The sequence below is a fragment of the Herpailurus yagouaroundi genome, unplaced genomic scaffold (genome assembly GCF_014898765.1).
Source record: "Herpailurus yagouaroundi ecotype Mexico unplaced genomic scaffold, PumYag 77, whole genome shotgun sequence".
Classification (NCBI taxonomy): Eukaryota; Metazoa; Chordata; class Mammalia; order Carnivora; family Felidae; genus Herpailurus; species Herpailurus yagouaroundi.
Genome location: NW_024412388.1, coordinates 27,094,958 through 27,115,364, shown reverse-complemented (window position 1 = coordinate 27,115,364; position 20,407 = coordinate 27,094,958). Strand labels below are relative to the sequence as shown.

The 20,407-nt window shown below is 37.6% G+C and overlaps 1 protein-coding gene across 5 annotated transcripts in view; it reads right to left on the bottom strand.

The window, feature by feature from the left end:
* The window catches only part of ZMYM4 (zinc finger MYM-type containing 4), a 146,901-nt gene that overhangs the window by 101,900 nt on the left and 24,594 nt on the right, over positions 1–20,407 (bottom strand). For 2 of the 5 annotated variants that reach the window (XM_040468859.1, XM_040468884.1), the window contains exon 2: positions 12,447–12,508. The exons of the other annotated variants lie outside the window; for them this stretch is intronic. The gene's annotated coding sequence lies outside the window, so the exon portion shown is untranslated. The remainder of the gene's footprint in view (positions 1–12,446; positions 12,509–20,407) is intronic. 5 annotated transcript variants of the gene reach the window in all.

Here is a 20,407-nt window from a genome sequence, read left to right as displayed (position 1 = left end):
CTGTTCTTTGATTATGCAGATTATGTCTTTGTAAAATGACAAAGGCATCTGTCATCTTTGTAAAATGGCAATTATGATTATGTCCTTTGCAAAATGTCACACAGATTTACCACTGGACGACAAGGAAGTAACACAACTGCATACTATGCTGTCTGTGCAAGAATTGAATTAACAGACACACAGTGACCAATCTCCAACAGACTCTGAGAGAAGTAATGTGACTGGTCACTGATCATGACGGACGTCTGTTAATTACATACTGATTTGTAACTCAAGAGCTAGCACAGACTGAGAGTTCACATACCATGCGAACTGACATCTGAAATGTGCTGTTAGCAGATTGGTATTATTTAACAAAACCATGGCAACAGAAATCCAAGCAAAGTGATGACTAAACAAAGAAAAAAATTTAAGTAGCTACATGTGGGAAAAACTGATGTCAAATACATGATAGGTCTCAAGAAAGGCTGTAAACAGGGGCACCTGGGTGGCACAGTCGGTTAAGCGTCCGACTTCAGCCAGGTCACGATCTTGCGGTCCGTGAGTTCGAGCCCCGCGTCAGGCTCTGGGCTGATGGCTCGGAGACTGGAGCCTGTTTCCGATTCTGTGTCTCCCTCTCTCTCTGCCCCTCCCCCGTTCATGCTCTGTCTCTCTCTGTTCCAAAAATAAATAAACGTTGAAAAAAAAAATTAAAAAAAAAAAAAGAAAGGCTGTAAACATCGGTACGTTCCATTCTAGTCACTGATATGCTAAGAATTCATAACAGACTTCAAACAAGAAATGTAACTCCTTTGGGCCTCAAATTCTTCAAACCATATAATGAAATGGGTCTATAAAATCCTAAAAGTTCTCTCCAAACTTTGAAACTTAATGCTAGCAATTCACTTCAAGTAAGGCACAAAGAACTCAAATTGGTATAATGGAGATTGAAAACGTCTCAAGAACACAATAAAAGTAGATTTCATTCTTTCTCTATAAGTGCATTTCCTAACTAAATAATTTTTTTAATACAATAACAACTCCTTCCTATAAAATAGAATCATATCGGGGCACCTAGGTGGCTTAGTCAGTTAAGATCTGACACTTGATTTTGGCTCAGGTCATGATCTCATGGCTTGTGAGATCGAGCCCTGTGGCAGGCTCTGTGCTGACAGCACAGAGTATGCTTGGGATTCTCTCTCTCTCTCCTTCTGCCCCTCTCCCCTTCTTGTATGCTCTCTCTCCCAAAATAAATAAACATTTTAAAATAATAAAAACTAAAATGGAATCAAATCTATCTTCTTTTCACATTGTTATTCATTGAAAAATGTAAATTAAACAAAATAATTATTCCCAATAAAATTGCTTTGACATAAACTAAAAATTAAATAGACTTGACTTCTCCATAAAAATAAGACTCTCAATCTAGTGTAGACATACTTAGCATTTCTGACTCATATTTCATATGCTACCAGCATGCTTTATTAGTAGTGTTTCTTAAATGCTATACAGAATTGGGGCGCCTGAGTGGCTCAGTCAGTTAAGCATCCAACTTCAGCTTAGGTCATGATCTCACAGTTCGTGGGTTCGAGACTCACATCCAGCTCTTTCCTGACAGCTCAGAGCCTGGAGCCTGCTTCAGATTCTGTGTCTCCCTCTCTCTCTGCCCCTTCCCCACTAGCACTCTTTCAAAAATGAATAAAACTGTTAAAAAAAATTTTTTTAATGTTATGTACAATAAAAACCAAAGTTCTAAGTAGAAGCAGTTGAGGTAAGTTGGATTTTACAAATTTATAATTCCATAAAATGAAGCAACTGAATTAATTTCAAGTTCAGAAATACACTGAACAACTCAGCCATTAGAAATGTATTATTAGGGGGGCACCTTGGTGGCTCAGTCAACTAAGCGTCTAACTTTGGCTCAGGTCATGATGTCACGGTTTATGAGTTTGAGCCCCACGTTGGGCTCTGTGCTCTCAGTGCTAAGATCCTCTGTCCTCTCCCTCTCTGCAGCATCCCACCTGCTCTCTCTCTCAAAAATAAGTAAAACATTAAAAAAAAACACCTGTATTATTAGGGGTGTCCTGCTGGCTGAGTCGGTAAAGCATGCAACTCATGATATTAGGGTCATGAGTTCAAGTCCCATGTTGGGTACAGAGCTTACTTAAAAAAAGTTAAAGTTAAAATTTAAAATAAATAAATAACAAAAGCTTTAAGAAAATTTTTAAAAAAAGAAATGTATTATTAAGACTCACACTTACCAATAAATGGTGTTGGGAAAAGTGGACAACTGCATGCAAAATAATTAAAATGGACCACTATCTTACACCATACAGAAAAATAAATTCAAAATGCATTAAAGACTTGCATGTAAGACCTGAAACCATGAAACTATTGGAAGAAAAATAGACAGTAAGCCCTTGACGTCAGTCTTTGTGGTATTTTTCTGGATCAGTATCCTCAGGCAGGGGCAACAAACACATAAAATAAACAAATGGCTATACATCAAACTAAAAAGCTTTTGCAAAGCAAAGGAAACCATCAATGAAACAAAAAGGCAACCTACTAAATGGGAGTAGATATTTGCAAATTATACATCTGAAAAAGGGTTAATCTCTAAAACATATATGTCTCATACTTATATTACACTATACACCCAATATTTTAAAAAACCAATTTAAATAAAAGAAGACTTAAACAGACATTTTTCAAAAGAAGACATGCAGATGGCCAGCAGGCACATGAAAACATAGTGAACAACACTAATCACCAGGGAAGTGCAAATCAAAACTAAAAAGTGCTATCACCTCACATCTGTCAGATTGGTTATTATCAAAAATACAGAAAATAACAAGTGCTGGCAAGGACACAGAGAAAAGGGAACCCTTGTACACTGTCAGTAGAAATGTAAATTGGCAGGGCGCCTGGATGGTTCGTCAGTTGAGCATCTGACTTCAGCTCACGTCATGATATTGTAGTTCATGAGTTTGAGCCATACATGAGCTGCTTAGGATTCTGTCTCTCCTTCTCTCTGCCCCTCCCCCACTTGTGCTTTCTCTCACACATGTGTGCTCTCTCAAAATAAATAAACTTAAAAAAAAAAAAAGAAAAAGAAACTAATCAGAACAAGAGAGAAAAAAAAGATTAAAAAAAAAAAAGAACAGAGCCTCAGAAACCCATATGACAATATCAAAAGGAATAGTGTTCATGTCATCAGAGTCCCAAAAGGAGAGAAAAACTATAGTGCATAAAGAGTACCTAAAGAAACAATAGCTGAAAACTTTCCAAGTTTGGAAAATGATATATATCTGCAAATTCAAGCTATCTGCAAATCCCAAATAGGATAAATCTAAAGATATCCACACCAAGACACTCACAATGAAACTGCTGAAAACTAAAAACAAAGAAAAAAATCTTTAAAACAGCCAGAGAAAAAGGACATATTACTTATCACTGCAAATTTCTCATCAGGAATCTTGGCTATCAAAAGAAAAGAAAACACTTTTAAAGGGCTGAAAGAAATGTCAACCCACAAAGCTACATACAATGAAAATACTCTTTAGAAATATATTCTCTGAAGAAGCATTCACTGTCTGCAAACCTCCTCTAAAAGAACTGTTAAGAAAGGTTTTTTATACAAAATGAAATAACAAAAGAAAATTTAGAATATTAGAAAGGAAGAAAGAACAAAATTGGTAACAATCTGAATAAATGTAACGATTTATTAAATACAGTCCATTCTTCTACACTTGAGTTCTTTTACATACGTTTGACAGCTAAATGTAAAAATTATAACATTATGAGACGAATTTGTTATGTATATATGACGACAATACCAACATAAAGGTAAAGGGTAAAATAACCTATATGGTGGGATCCAAATTTCCATGAAATGGTAAAACACTGATTCTAAGAAGCTAGTCTCAAAATGTTAAATACTTTATTAATCCATTTATGACATTCTGAAAAAGACAAAACTACAGTGACAGAAAACAAAACTGTGGTGGCCAGTGGTTAAGAGGAAAAGAAGAATATGACAAAAAGGATAGCATGTAGGAGTTTCCTGGGGTGACAGAATTGTTATTAATCCTGTTTGTGATGGTGCTTACAGGAATCTATAATTGTGCTTAATATTATACAACTATGTACCAAATTATAAAAAAAGGAATGTTAGCTAGTGTATGTTCATTTCTAAAATAAAATACGTATAGGGGTTGCCCAGGTGACTCAGTTGGTTAAGCGTCCCACTTCAAATTCAGTCAGGATTTCACAGTTTGTGAGTTTGAACCCAACGTTGGGCTCTGTGCTGGCAACTTGGAGCCTGGAGCCTGCTTCAGATTCTCTGTCTCCCTCTCTCTCTGCCCCTCCCCAACTTGCACACGCGCTCGCACTCTCTCTCTTAAAAATAAATAGTAAAAACAAATTTTTAAGTACATATATGCATGCAAGATAAATGTACACATAATTATAAATAAATACACTAAGTAGTGGTATTACAAGAGATTTTTATCTTTCCTTTATAGTTTTTAAAATCTTTCAAATCATCTATAATGTCTAAATGCTGCCTTTAGAATAAAAATAAGATATTCAAAAATAACTACAATATACTTAATTAAGCTAAAAATATGCCACTTCAATACAGTTTCCTAATACTACTATTTGGAAATGATAAATGAGAACTTTGCAAAGTATTCTGAGATCTCCAAGTGTAATCACTTGAATTACATAATCATAATAGCAGGCAGCTGCAATCCCCTTCCTTGACTCTCTCTCACACCCAATCTCTCTCAAAATTTACTAACAGATACGGCTGATCCTTGAACAACTTGAGGGTTGGGGTATTGACTGTCCCAACAGTCAAAACCCACATATAATTTTTGACTCCCCAAAAACTTAACTACTAATAGCCTACTATACTAGAAGCCTTGTCAATAACATTATCATTCCATTAACACATATTGTATATATGCACTATATACTGTATTCTTACAATAAAGTAATGTAGATAAAATAAAATATTAAGAAAATACAAGGAAGGGAAATTACATTTACAGAATTATACTCTATTTATCAGATAAATTCTGAGTATAAGTGGACCCATGAAGTACAAACCCACATTGTTCAGAGGTCAACTTTACTGAGATTCTGAGAAGATGGAAGAGTAAGGAAGCCCCAGGATTCTGTCCCTCCACCTAGAGAATAATGACACAAGCATAATCTGTCTGATATAACTGGTTTTTGGAACTCAAGTGTCCACTGAAAGCTTGCAATTTCCAGGGAGTAGGTTTGGAAGGGAAATTTTTCAGCAGTTGGTTAAGCTTTTAGCAGGGGAGCAGCTACACATCCTCCAACTCCAACTACATGGCAGTTAGTTGTACATATCTTCTATAAGCAGTTTGTGAGACCTTAGGGTGGGCAAAAATGACTGTGTCCTCCATGTATTGGAGATCTGTGCCCTAATTCCTCATTGCTGCTTCTGATCACAGAAATGAAGACAAAGAGGCATAAGGCCATTTTTTTTAAGGCCATTTTTGTTGCACCAACTCCCACTGCTACAGTTCCCTCCCTTTTTGCTTGTACTCTTCCGTTCCCCTTCATTTTTCTCAATTTTCCCCTTTGGGAGCCAGACATTAAAGACTAGGACATTCAAAAGCAACTGCCCATACAGAAGAAATCAGAAATCAGAAACTCACCATACATATCCAGGGAAAAGCAGTAACTGAGAAAAGACCTGAGAACTTAAACTGACACCTCAGGTTGATCCTAATCACAAAGATAGGCTACAACAGTCAAAAAAACAAAATATCGTGGGGAAGGAAGAATCTGATTTTCAGAATTACCATATTATTATACTGAAATGTCCAATTTTCAGCAAGAAAAAAATCACAGAAAACAGGAAAACATAGCCTACACAAAGGAAAAAACAGGAACTATTCCCTGAAAAAGACCTGATGGTAGACATACTAAACGAGACATTAAAAGAATTTGTTTTAATGTTTACTTATTCATTTTGAGAGAGATTTAGAGCACCAGTAGAGGAGGGGCAGAGATAGAGGGAGAGAGAGAATCCCAAGCAGGCTCCACACTGTCAGCGCAGAGCCAGACGCAGGGCCTTGAATTCACTGTGAGATCATGATCTGAGCCAAAATCAAGAGCTGGACCCTTAGCCGACTGAGCCACCCAGGCGTCCCTAAAATAACCGTCTTAAAGGAGTGCCTGAGCGGCTCAGTTGGTTATGTGTCCAAATCTTGATTTTAGTTCAGGTCATGATCTCACGGTCATGAGACTGAGCCCCGTGTTGGGTGTAGGGCACTGGGTGTAGAGCCTGCTTGAGATTCTCTCTCTCCCTCTTCCTATCCCTTTGCTCTTATTCCACTTGGGCCTACATGCTCTCTCTCTAAAAAACATAATAAATAAATGTCAAGAAAGCAAAGGAAGATATGGATAAAGTCAAGAAAACAATATAGAAACAAAACAGAAATATCAACAGATAGAAAACCTGTAAGGAAACCAAAAAGAAATTCTACAGATGAAAAGCAGAAGAACTGAAATGAAAAATTCAGTATAGAGATTCAAAGGCAGAAAGGGGCAGGCAGAAGAAATAATGAGCAAGCCTGAAGATAGGACGATAAAAATTACCAAGTCTGTAGGACAAAAAGAAAAATGACAGAAGCAAAATGAACAGAGTAAGATACCCAAGGGACACCAATAAGCAGACTAACATGGAAGTCCCAGAAGGAGAAGAGAAAGGGGCAGGGAGTATATTTGAAAAAATAATAAATTGGAAACTTCCCCAAACTTAATGAAAGACATGAATATAAACATCCAAGAAGCTCAATAAACCCCATATAAGAATTTGAAGAAATTCAGAGACACTGTGGACAGCCACAAAGAATCTTGAAAGTAGTGAGAAGTGATTCACATACCATGGATCTTCAATAAGTATATGAGCAGATTTCTCATCACAAATGTTGGAAGCCAGAAGCCAGTGAGCTAATGTACTCAAAGTCCTAAAAAGAAACAATCAAGCAAGGTTCCTGTATCTGGCAAAACTGTCCTTCAAAAGTTAGGGAGAAATTAAGACCCTCTCAGATAAACAAGAATGCTCAAGGGTGTACAGGAGTGTGAAATGAAAGGACAGTAAACAGCAATTCAAAGCCATACCGAAGAAATAAGGATCTCAATAAAGGCGGCAATTATAAAAGCTAGTATTATTCCAACACTGTTTTATAATTCTAAATGCTGTTTTCTACAGGATTTAAGAGACTAAATGCAACTTAAAGAATGTTGCTTACTTTATGTTTTTGAGTACACAATGTATAAAGATGTTACCAACAACCAAAGGGGTGGGGGTGGAGCTGTTAAAAAGCGGTTATTCTACATTACTAAAGTAAAGGTGCTATAAATTCAAATTTGAATGTTATAACTTTAGGATGTTAAATGCAATCCCCAGGGTAACCACAAAGAAATTAGCTCTAGAATATACACAGTATGAAATGAGAAAGGTGTTTAAACATTTCACTACAAAAAATATCAACTAAACACAAAAAAATAATGCACAAAATGAAGAACAAAAAGCTACAAAACATAGAAAACAATTCATGGGTGCCTGGGTGGCTCAGGTTATGATCAGGTCATGTGAGTTCAAGCCCCACCTGAGGCTCTCTGCTGTCAATACAGAGACAGCTTCAGACCCTGTGTCTCCCTCTCTCTCTCTGCCCCTCCCCACTACACTCTCTCCCTCAAAAATAAATGAACATTTAAAAAATTTTTTTTAAAAAGAACATGCCCATAAAAACAAAAAAATGGGATGCAGCAAAAGCAGTGCTGGGAGAAATTTATAGCTATAATCACTTATACAATAAGGAAGATCTCCTATCAACAACGTAATGTTGGGGCGCCTGGGTGGCTCAGTCAGTTAAGCGTCCGACTTCAGCTCAGGTCATGATCTTGCAGTTCGTGAGTTCAAGCCCTGCATCAGGCTCTGTGCTGGCAACTCAGAGCCTGGAGCCTGCTTCGGATTCTGTGTCTCCTCTCTCTCTGCCCCTCCCCTCCCTGCTCACACACTGTCTCTCTCAAGAATAAACATTAAAAAAAAAAAATTAAAAAAAAAAAACAATAATGTAATGTTACACCTTGTAGAACTAGAAAAAGAACAAACTAAACCCAAAGCAAGCAGGAAGGAAATTTTAAAAATTAGAGAATTTTTAAAAATAGAGAATAGAAAACAAAGAAAAATTAATGGAACCAAAAGTTGATACTTTAAAATACCAGCAAAACTGAAAAAACTTTAGCTACACGGACTAAGAAAAAAGAAAAAACACTCAAATTACTAAAATAAAAAGTGAAAGTGGAGACATTACTGGTTTTACAGAAATGAAAAGTACTATAACAGAGTACTATGAATAATTTTACATCAACAAATTGGATAATCTAGATAAAATAGACAATTTCCTAGAAATACAAAACCTACCAAGACTAACTTATAAAGAAATACAAAGTCTGAATAGACCTATAACTAGTAAGAAGATTGAATCAGTAAACAAAACTCTCCTAAAAAAGAAAAGTCCAGGGCACCTGGGTGGCTCAGTCGGTTAAGTGTCAGACTTCGGCTCAGGTCATGATCTCACAGTTTGTGAGTTTGAGCCCCACATCAGGCTCTGTGCTGACAGCTCGGAGCCTGGAGCCTGCTTCAGATTCTGTGTCTCCTTCTCTCTATGCCCCTCCCCAACTTGTGCTGTCTCTCTATGTCTCTCAAAAAATAAATAAACGTTAAAAAAAAAAAAAAGTCCTGGACTTGATGACTTCATTGGTGAATTCCAAAAAACATTTAAAGAAAAATACCAATCCTTCTCAAACTTTTCCCAAAAAAAACAAAAATTAGGGAACAACTTCCTAATACATTCTCTGAGGGCAGGAGTACTCTGATACCAAAGCCAGACAAAGGCACCACAAAGTACTAGCAAATCAAATTCAGCAACATATTAAAAAAATTATATACCATGACCAGTAAAATTTCTTTCTAAAATGCAAGGATGCTCAGTCGGTTGAGTGTCTGACTTTGGCCCAGGTCATGATACCGCGCTTTGTGGGTTCGAGTCCCGCATCGGGTTCTGTGCTGACAGGCTCAGAGCCTGGAGACTGCTTGAGATTCTGTGTCTCCCTCTCTCTCTCTCTCTCTCTCTCTCTCTCTCTCTCTCTCTCTCTGCCCCTCCCCACTCCATCTCCCCAAAATAAATAAACATTTCAAAAAATAAATAAAATAGGGGCGCCTGGTGGCTCAGTCGGTAAGCATCAGACTTCGGCTCAGGTCATGATCTCACAGTTCGTGAGTTCGAGTCCCCTGTTGGGCTCTGTGCTGACAGCTCAGAGCCTGGAGCCTGTTTCAGATTCTGTGTCTCCCTCTCTCTCTGACCTTCCCCCGTTCATACTCTGTCTCTCTCTGTCTCAAAAATAAATAAAATGCAAGGCTGGTTCAACATATGAAAACCAATCAACAGGGGCATGTGAGTAGCTCACAGTTGGTTAAGTGTCTGACTCCTGATTTTGGTTCACAGTTGTGAGATCCAGCCCCATGTAGGATTCTGCATTGAATGTGGAGCCTGATTAAAATTTTCTCTCTCTCAAAAAAAAAAAAACAACAATTTTCTCTCTCCCCCTCGGTCCCCTCCCCTGCTCATGTGCACACAGGTGTGCTCTCTCACTCAAAAACAGATAAATAATGTACACTTAAAAAGGGGTAAAATGGAGGACCTGGCTAGCTCAGTTGCATACAACTCTTGATCTCGGGGTCATGAGTTCAAGCCCCATGTTGGGTGGTATTTATTTACTTGAACTTAAAAAAAAAAAAACAGGTAAGATGGTAAATTTTAGGTTATGTGTACTCTACCAGTATTTTATTTTTTAAAAAGGCAAAATAAAGAATTTTCCAGATGTACAAAAGCTGGAAGAATTCATCACCAGCATATCGGCCTAATAAGAAGTTATTAAAGGTATCTGAAGAAAAAAAAATGACACCACATGGAAATCAGGGACTACCCAAAGAAATGAAGGGTACTAGAAATGTAAATATCTGACATTACCAATTATAAATATATTGCCTCTCAACTCCAAATCCACTCCTCTCTGCCCTGCTTTGCAATAATGAAGCTGGTACCTGTAAACATTTCTTCTCTGCCAGCTGGCAAAATGTTAACCTTCTCAGCAGATGGCACTAGAGGAAGACTCCAGACAGAAGTAGGTTCTCTTCCAATTAGTGTGCTCTAACCTGCTGGTTCCAGTGGAGAACAATGGTATGCAAAACACCCAACAGCCCTCTCCCCAAGCTCCAACTTGCCATCAAGTCTCAGCGACACATATGCAACCCCATGAGTAGTTTCCCAGCAAGTTTTGTCAGCACCCTGCACTGACAGCTGTGCAGCAAGTTTCTGTAGCACTCTTATGGGCCAAACACTTCCCAAAGAATTATGCCATGTTCCAGCTGGCTTCTTAGATTGAGAAAGGGGCTTCCTAGTAACTTTTCTCAGTCCCCCAAAAGGGGGTTTCTTGCTTGATAATGAAAATTTGCAGCACTTCACACTTCTCCAGCATCCAGTGTAACACACCCTTTCCAACAAGATCTGAAAGTCTCAGCCTTCAAACTGGAAAATTCGGCATCTTCCAGATTTGTTCCATCCATCCTTGCTACCATGCCCCAGCCCTAGAGGTAGCGGTTGCTCATTCTATTGTGTATACTTCACAGTTCTCTTTGCCCTCTAGGGTTAACTCTCTGTTACTGGTTAATAATTTTTTTTTTTTGGTTAGTAATTCTTTATATTAAACTTCCCTGTTCAAATTAATGTGTGGTTTCTGAGTTGGTACTGCAATGGTCACAGTAAACATACCTACAAAGATGGGATTTGAAGATTGGCTTGGTTGTGCCCTCTGCCTCAAACAGGAAATAGGATGCTAATAACCCCCAGCATGCAGTGGCATCACAGTTAATCAAGCTATCAACTGTGGTTGACTGTGATGAGGTGCCAACAGAAGCAAGTGCCTTAGGACCCCAAATGGCTATTGTACTGAACTGTTAAGGCAGTACAAATGACTACAAGGTCTGCTATATGAGATGGATTCTCTAAATGCTCTTGAACAGGTACACAAAATATAAGTTCAAGTCCATTAACTGTCAGATTAAATCACAGTCTGAAAAACAGTACTGTCATGACAGTATTAAAGAAATCTCAGGGGCGCCTAATTGGCTCAGTCGTTTGAGCATCTGACTTTGGCTCAGGTCATGATCTCGAGATTAGTGACTTTGAGTCCCACATCAGGCCCTCTACTATCAACACTGAGCCTGCTTTGGATTCTCTGTCTCCTCCTCTCTCTGCTCCTCCCCTGCTCACACGCACGTGCACGCTCTCTCTCTCAAAAATATACATTTAAAAAATCTCAACACCTCTTTATTCTTATAACCTCAGATTCATATTGCTAAAAATCAAATGCAAAATTTGATTCTGCAAGTAGCTGAATTATAACAGGTGAATTCATAGTCTAAGTTTCTCATGTGAAAGTAAGAGCAATGACTAGGGAAAAAAAAAATGGAACCCTGAAACTTAGACATGTGGTCGAATCAGAATGAAAAAAACAACTTCACACCTCCAGTGGCACTAACTTACTCTTCTGTATATAGAGAGCAGCTTTCCTTTGCCGAAAATCCTGTGATATTGTTACGTTCTGCAAATGACTTGGAAGAGGATGCTCATTCTCCTCAAGACCAACTACAACCAACCCTGTTGACACTACACCCATAACTAGGTTCAAATCTCAGCACGTTCTAGAGGAACAGATATACGTATGCATGACTCAAGAGAAAATAGCTTAAGCACTAAAAAAATGCCAAAATTCTGTTAATATATAAAGGAAAAAACCTGAGGAATATGTGTGAAAATCGATGCTAAGGGTATTAGACCAAGGAGATTAGAATTCATCAATATGAGTGAGCTTACCACAGATTCTATGATAACTTGTGCAGTTGGAGATGGCTCTAATAGCCTACTTGTTGACTGAAACTTACACTCAACAATATAGCTGTAATCATTAAGGAAATGTAAATCAAAATTATTCTAACACTGCCAATGAATATTAAATGAGGTTTAATGAGGCTGAAATACTAGAGTTCCACTGGCATTATGTGGAAGAGAAAATCCAAAGGTTTAAGGAGACAGGAATATTGAAGTGGATTTATCCTCTGCAACCTACTACCCAACTACATACCCTGAGAAGGCCCAGAAGACACTATAATTAGTGAGGGAAGCACCACATACTTGAAAAGGCTGTGTGGCTGCTCTCTTTTAAGTCAGGTACGACTTCAGGGAATGTCACCACTGAGATGAGCTCCCTGATCTCACTGAGGATGATGGGATCCCAAAGTAGCAGAGGCCAAGTGGCAGTACTTAACTCCAAAGATAAGGGCAGCGAGGACGTACCGGTAATCAGATCGCTTTGGCCCGCAGGGATCTTTGGCAGTGGCTAATTGATCACGATGTTCCTAGGAATGAAATAGATGGGCAGTTTAATCTATATAACAGAAAAATGCCTAAATCTGGTGGCCAAAAACCGACTTGAATCATCATAGTGGAAGTCATGGGCATTTGCCCACCTTCCAGACCTGGTCAATTCACAGACCCACAGCCTTTTGTAACTGAGGAGAGACTGGGTCCACCTGAGGAAAAGCTCTGCACCATTACAGCAAGGACACACCATAAATATTCCTCCAAAGCCTTCCTCAAAGGGACTACAGCCATTTAGTAGAGCAGTGGTTTTTAAGCAAGGGCAATGTTGCTTCCCAAATCTAGAAAATTTGGTGAAATCTGGAGGCATTTTTGGTTATTACAACTAGGGAGCTCTACTGACATCTAGTGGGTATAGGCCAGGGGTGCTGTGAACCATCCAGCAATGTATACTATAACCCCTACAACAAAGAATTACCTGGTCTTAAAAACCTCTCCAAGATTTAGTTACCTCCCTGATCTCATCTCCTAATACTCACTACCTTACTCACCTACCTTCAGCTACCACCACTTTGCTGTTCATAAAATATACACAGCATTCTCCTGCGTCACAAACTTTGGATTTCTTGTTCCCTCTACCTGGAATGTTCTTCCTCTTAAGATACCCCTGTGGCTGGCTTTCTCATTTCCTTCAGATTTTGCTTAAATGCCTCTATCTAAAACTGCAATGCCACTTCCACAACAGCACAATGTATACCCTTTTTCTGCTTTATGATTCTCTATAGAAGTGTCCCATTTTAAATGTTCTGCATTAATTGACTAATAGTTCTCTCTCCCATCAACAGAATATAAACTACGTAAGAGCAGAGATTTTCTCCATTTTATTCACTACTGTATCCTCATTCCTACAATGGTTCCTTGTGTGTAACAGACACTCAAACATTTGTTGAATGGAAGCATGAATGGTGACTGGATGGAAATTAGGGATGTGGAGCACTGAGGAATTCTAAGATGACTCCTAAAGTGGTTATCTGCTTTTATCTGCTGAGTACCCCATTCTTCTGAAAACAGTCACTTCTGATTGTCAGATATTTTGAACACTTTTTCCTTTTTAAAAATGTGACAATTTTTTCAATGTAGTCAAACCAATTATTCTTTGAATTACCTTTTTTTGGTTTATGCTTAAAAAGGCATTCCCCGTATCAAGATGCTGTATTTACCTATATTTTCTTTGGGGAATACCTTTATTTTCTTATATCCATATATTCAATCCCTCTAGAATTTGTTTTGGTATCTGGAGGAAAAGAGCTAACTTTATCTTTTGCCCAAATGACCAGAAAACTATCCAAACACAATTTAAAGAATAACTTACAACTATATTCTTATACACAGAAATGAATCTCTTTATTTGTAATAATTTAAGCATACCTATGTCAGTATTATATTCAAAATCCTATAAAACAAGGTACCCACTTCCTCTACTCCTCCACTCCCCCAATACTCTTCTAATTCAAAACTGTTTTGGCTATCTTTCACCTACTTATAATTCCTAGTGAAGTTCATCACTGTTTTCTCAAATTCTACCCTCCTTACCATGAAAAAGAAAAACAAAATCCTGTTGGGACACCGATATAATAATATTAATTTTATGAGACATATATTTTGATTATATTGGATTTTCCCATCCAGGAATATGGTATATCACTTATTTTTTTCAAGAGCCATGAAAGCATAATGGTTACAGATTCTCTGGAGTTTGGAGTGACACAGCCTGAATGGGTTCCAATCCCATCATTCCTTATCCTAGCATCTAAATTACCCTGACAAGGCATTTTACTTCTCTGTTACCCTCAAACATAACACTGTATTATAAGGTCACTTTGAGAATTAAATGAATTAAGTGTTTAAAACAATGTTCATAAAGATTACTTGTGTTGTGACTATTATTATTTATTACCATGTCCTTAGGTAAACTCTTGTCATTTTAAGTCTCATACTTTTTAGGTTTATCCCAAGGAATTTAATTTTTTATTGCTTTTTGAATCACTTTTTAAAAATATTTTCCAACTACTTACAAAGTTACTAAGTTTCATGGGATTTTAAAAAATATTTTAATGTTGTAACTAGACATTTTACAATTCCGTTACAACTCTAATACACTTTCTCTTTTCCTCCAGATTGCTTTCACTTTTGAATTTTTACTTCTTAGCCCTAAAATATTTTCTACTGATACTCTTGAGAATTCCAGGCAAATAAGTGTGTCATCAGAAAATAATCGTAATTTTGTTCTCCAACTTTCCAAGATTTATGCCTTTTTTCCCTCATCTAACTATATTGCCCTAGAACTTCCAGAACAGTCATAGCCATGGTAATAGCAGGCATCCTTCCTAAATCTCAAGGAATGACTGCTGGATTCTAACACATATGTTTTATTATGTAAAGGAAAGAACCCTCTATTTTTAGTTTTATAAAAAAGAGACTTTATTGCTAGGAAATGAATACTAAATATAAAAAGATCTTTAAAAAAAAAAAAACCTTTTTAATGTTTGTTTATTTTTGAGAGAGAGACAGAGACAGAGCACGAGCAGCAGAAGGACAGAGAGGGAGACAGAATCTGAAGCAGGCTCCAGGCTCTGACCTGTCAGCACCAACTGAGGCACCGACTGCTTAACCAACTGAGGTACCAAGGCACCCCTAAAAAGGTCTCTTTTTTGTTTATTTATCTTGAGAGAGAGCACATGTGTGCTGGAGCAGGGGAGGGGCAGAGGGAGTGGGAGGTAGGTAAGAATCCCAAGCAGGCTCCACGCTGTCAGTGCAGAGCCCAACGCAGGGCTCAATCTCATAAAGCATTAGACCATAACCTGAGCCAAAATCAAGAGCCAGATGCTTAACCAACTGAACCAACCCATGCACCCCTATATCAAGATCTTTATTAGCATCTTGGTATGAGACCTTTTCTATTTTGGTATATATTATTAAAAACATGGAAATGGACTATTCCTCAATGGTACAAAGAAAGATTAGAAACTGGGGGGGAGGGGGCAGGGAATGGCTGATTTTTGACATTAACTGCCATTTCTTAAATGGTTACTGGCCTATTCAGGTGTTCTATCTTTTGAATCAGTTTTGGCAACTTATTTCAGAAAATCTTCCATTTCATCTAAAGGATCGTGTTAATTATATCTTAAAAAGTTTAGGGCACCTGGGTGGCTCAGTCAGTTAAGGAACCGGCTCATGATTTCAGCTCAGGTCATGATCTCACAGTTCATGAGTTTGAGCCCCACAGTGGACTCTGCACTAACAGTGCAGAGCCTGCTTGGGATTCTCTGTCTCTGCCCGTCCCACATGCGCTCTCTCTCTCTCTCTCTCCCTCTCTCTCTCTCAAAAAATAAACTTAAAAAAAAAATTTCAACATATTATCCCCAAACTATTTATGGTTACAGCCTTTATTTCAACACTATTTGTTTTCTTTTCTTCAATTAGACTTGTCAGTAACTTGTTTATTGGTCACTTCACAAAGAATCTGATCCTTTTTCAGTCTATACATTTTCTACTTAATTCATTTTTTCTCACATATTATTTTTTTTTGTCACATATTTTTGACTTTATTAATTCTTCCCTTGTGCTTTCCTCAGGTTTATTTCATTGTTCAAACATATACAGCTAATACACACTTTTTTTTTTTTTTTAACTAAAAGCATTTAATGCAAAATATTCTCTTTGGAGTATAACTCTGCTTGTATACCAAGATATGGTTTGCTCTCATTGTTACATTCTTTTGCTGTTATTATTCAGGTATAACTGACATACTCGTCATAAACTCAACTGTCTGTAACTGAAGTTAGCTTCAACTTGTTTAACCCAAGAAATGCTTAGAAGTTCTAAAATTTCCAAGTGGTAGGGCTGTGTGAATTATGTGTCAATTATGATTAAATTTTATAAATGTTCCATGAAAATGTTTGCATGAAAATGTAAAGATGGTCATGTTTTTCTCAAAGTGTACTAAGTTCAGTTGAACTTCAGTTCCTCTAAACTATTAAAACTTTTGATTTATATATGCCAATACAAAGGTTTTCGATACATAATGATTCATGGCAGTTATATCTTCAGTGTGAATTACAGCTTCTACAAAGTCAGAAAGTACTGATAGTTAATTACTTTTGCCATGAATAATTTTAATATTAAAATTCGAATTTTTGCTGTATTTGCAACTTTGACACATTGGCATACTTTTATTTTTAACTTTTATTAGTTTTATTTCATTTTAGATTTTTCTTATAAATAACCTAAATATCATATTCAGGGGCGCCTGGGTGGCGCAGTCGGTTAAGCGTCCGACTTTAGCCAGGTCACGATCTCGCGGTCCGTGAGTTCGAGCCCCGCATCAGGCTCTGGGCTGATGGCTCAGAGCCTGGAGCCTGTTTCCGAGTCTGTGTCTCCCTCTCTCTCTGCCCCTCCCCCGTTCATGCTCTGTCTCTCTCTGTCCCAAAAATAAATAAACGTTAAAAAAAAAAAAAATTAAAAAAAAAAATAAAAATAAATAAATAAATAAATCATATTCAATATAAGAATCTTTGTCATTTAACCTTTTTAAGTGGTCCTCAAATGAATCTAATTATGAACATGAAAAATACTTAAGTCCCTACCTAAATACTTACGACACTTCCTACATGGACAGAAACTTAAGATGGTACAACTTTAAAAAGTTGTCAAGTGTTAGGGGGCCTGGGTGGCTCAGTCGGTTAAGCGTCCGACTTCGGCTCAGGTCATGATCTCGTGGTTCACAAGTTTGAACTCCAGGGCTGGGCTCTGAGCTGGAGCTGACTGACAGCTTAGAGCCTGGAGCCTGCTTCGGATCCTGTGTCTCCCTCTCTCTCTGCCCCTCCCCCGTTCATGCTCTGTCTCTCTCTGTCCCAAAAATAAAAAATAAACGTTGAAAAAAACAAAAACAAAAAAAGAATCCAGCATTTATCTTTTCTTCTTGTTTTGGGGCTTTTTTTATATATCTTGTCTTGTCTTTGTCTTATATTAATGATATTTTACGGTTACAAAGAAACCAAATGTTAGTTGATAAGGAAAAGTTCTTCTCTATAAAATAATCATAGCTAATAGACACTGGAGAAATAAAAGATTTAGGAAATCATCATTTTATAACCCCTAACGAAACGGTGAATCAAGAAATAATTATTGGGCGCCCGGTTGGCTCACTCAGTGGAGTGTGTGACTCTTGATCTCATAGTTGGGGGTTCAAGCCCTGCACTGGGTATAAAGATTACTTATGGAATAAAATCTTTTAAAAAAAGAATTAGTTAATGAATGTTAAAACCATTCAGGTAAAAACTGAAGGGGAACTTTTAAATATATGGTTTACGCTGACATCCCCTGAACTAAGATGAATGCGATGGTTCCACTAGCGGTGTCATACCAATAAAGAATTCTTTCCAAAAAAGACAAAAAATTTAGAGTGCGTGGCTGGCTCAGTCAGTGAAGTGTGCAACTCTTGATTTTGGGGTTGTGAGTTCAAGCCCCACACTGGGTGCAGAGACTACTTAAACTAAAAAAAAAAAAAAAAAAAAAAATTTAAGACAAGAAAAAAAAATTTTGAACCTAAATCTAATCACACTTCTACCAGTTACAGGAAACATGAAGAACAGAGTAATATGTCCAATGACACCAGGATATAATCAACAAAGCCCAGAATGTGGGAAATGCTGCAGAACAAATCAGCTAGTGTCTTCTAAAAATAAACAGCAGTTTTTAAAATGGGGAGATTTACTGATTAAAAGAGGCTGCAGATACATAACGCACAAACCTTATTTTATTTTATTTTAATTTTTTTTAATGTTTATTTATTTTTGAGAGACAGATCATGAGCAGGGGAGGGACAGAAAGAGAGGGAGACACAGAATACAAATAGGCTCCAGGCTCTGAACTGTCAAGTCAACACAGAGCTAGATGCAGGGCTTGAACCCATGAACCATGAGATTATGACCTGAGCCGAAGTCAGATTATTAACCGACTGAGCCACCCAGTCGTCCCCACAAACCTTGTTTTAGCTACTGACTTTGTGAAACAAATAAGAAAGTTGTACAAATATCAGGTGACATTAAGGAAGCCTGTTGATTTTGTTCCATGTGATAATGTTATTTTGATTTTTTTTTTTTTAAAAAGAGACTGTGTATGTTAGAAATGTATACTTGTGTATTAAGAAGTAAAACAAGGGCCACCTGAGTGGCTCAGTCAGTAAGCGCCTGACTCCTGGTTCCAGCTCAGGTCATGATCTCATGGCTCTTAAGACCAAGCCCTGTGTTGGGGCTCTGCATGGACAGCACAGAGCCTGCTTGGGATTCTCTCTCTCTCTGCACCTCTCCTGGCTCACACTCTCTCTCTCTCTCTCAAAATAAACAAACTTAAAAAAAAAAAATTGAAATGAAATATGTCTACAATTAGCATTAAAATGCTATAGAGACTGGCACAAAAACAGACACTCAGATCAATGGAATAGAGAACCCAGAAATGGACCCACAAACGTATGGCCAACTAATCTTTGACAAAGCAGGAAAGAAGAGCCAATGGAATAAAGACAGTCTCTACAGCAAGTAGGGCTGGGAAAACTGGACAGCGGCATGCAGAAAAATGAACCTGGACCACTTTCTTACACCATACACAAAAATAAACTCAAAATGGATAAAAGACCTAAAAGACCTAAATGTAAGACAGGAAGCCATCAAAATCCTCAAGGAGAAAGCAGGCAAAAACCTCTTTGCCCTTGGCCGCAGCAACTTCTTACTCAACACGTCCCCGGAGGCAAGGGAAACAAAAGCAAAAATGAACTATTGGGACCTACTTCATCAAAATAAAAAGCTTCTACAAAGTAAAGGCAACAATCAGCAAAACTAAAAGGCAACCAACAGAATGGGAGAAGATATTTGCAAATGACATCTCAGATAAAGGGTTAGTATCCAAAATCTATAAAGAACTTGTCAAACTCAACACCCAAAAAACAAATAATCCAGTGAAGAAATGGGCAAAATACATGAACAGACACTTCTCCAAAGAAGACATCCAGATGGCCAACCGACACATGAAAAAATGCTCAACATCACTCATCATCAGGGAAATACAAATCAAAACCACAATGAGATACCACCTCACGCCCTTCAGAAAGGCTAACATTAACAACTCAGGCAACAACAGATGTTGGCGAGGATGCGGAGACAGAGGATCTCTTTTGCACTGCTGGTGGGAATGCAAGCTGGTGCGGCCATTCTGGAAAACGGTACTGAGGTTCCTCAAAAAATTAAAAATAGAACTACCCTACAACCCAGCAATTGCACTACTAGGTATTTATCTAAGGGATACAGGTTTGCTGTTTCGAAGGGGTACATGCACACTTATGTTCATAGCAGCACTATCAACAATAACCAAAGTATGGAAACAGCCCAAATGTCCATCGATGGATGATGACTGGATAAAGAAGATGTGGTATATAGACATATATATACATATATATATACACACACACAACAGAGTATTACTCAGCAATCAAAAAGAATGAAATCTTGCCATTTGCAACTACGTGGATGGTATTATGCTAAGCGAAATTAGAGAAAGACAAGTATCATATGACACTCATATAAGGACTTTAAGACACAGAACAGATGAACAGAAAGGAAGGGAAACAAAAATAATATAAAAAACAGGGAGGGTGACAAAACGTAAGAGACTCTTAAATATGGAGAACAAATAGAGGGTTACTGGAGGGGTTGTAAGAGGGGGGATGGTCCAAATGGGTAAGGGGCATTAAGGCATCTACTCCTGAAATCACTGTTGCACTATATGCTAACTAACTTGAATGTAAATGAAAAAAAGAAAGAGACATAAAAATAAAATAAAATAAAATAAAATAAAATAAAATAAAATAAAATAAAATAAAA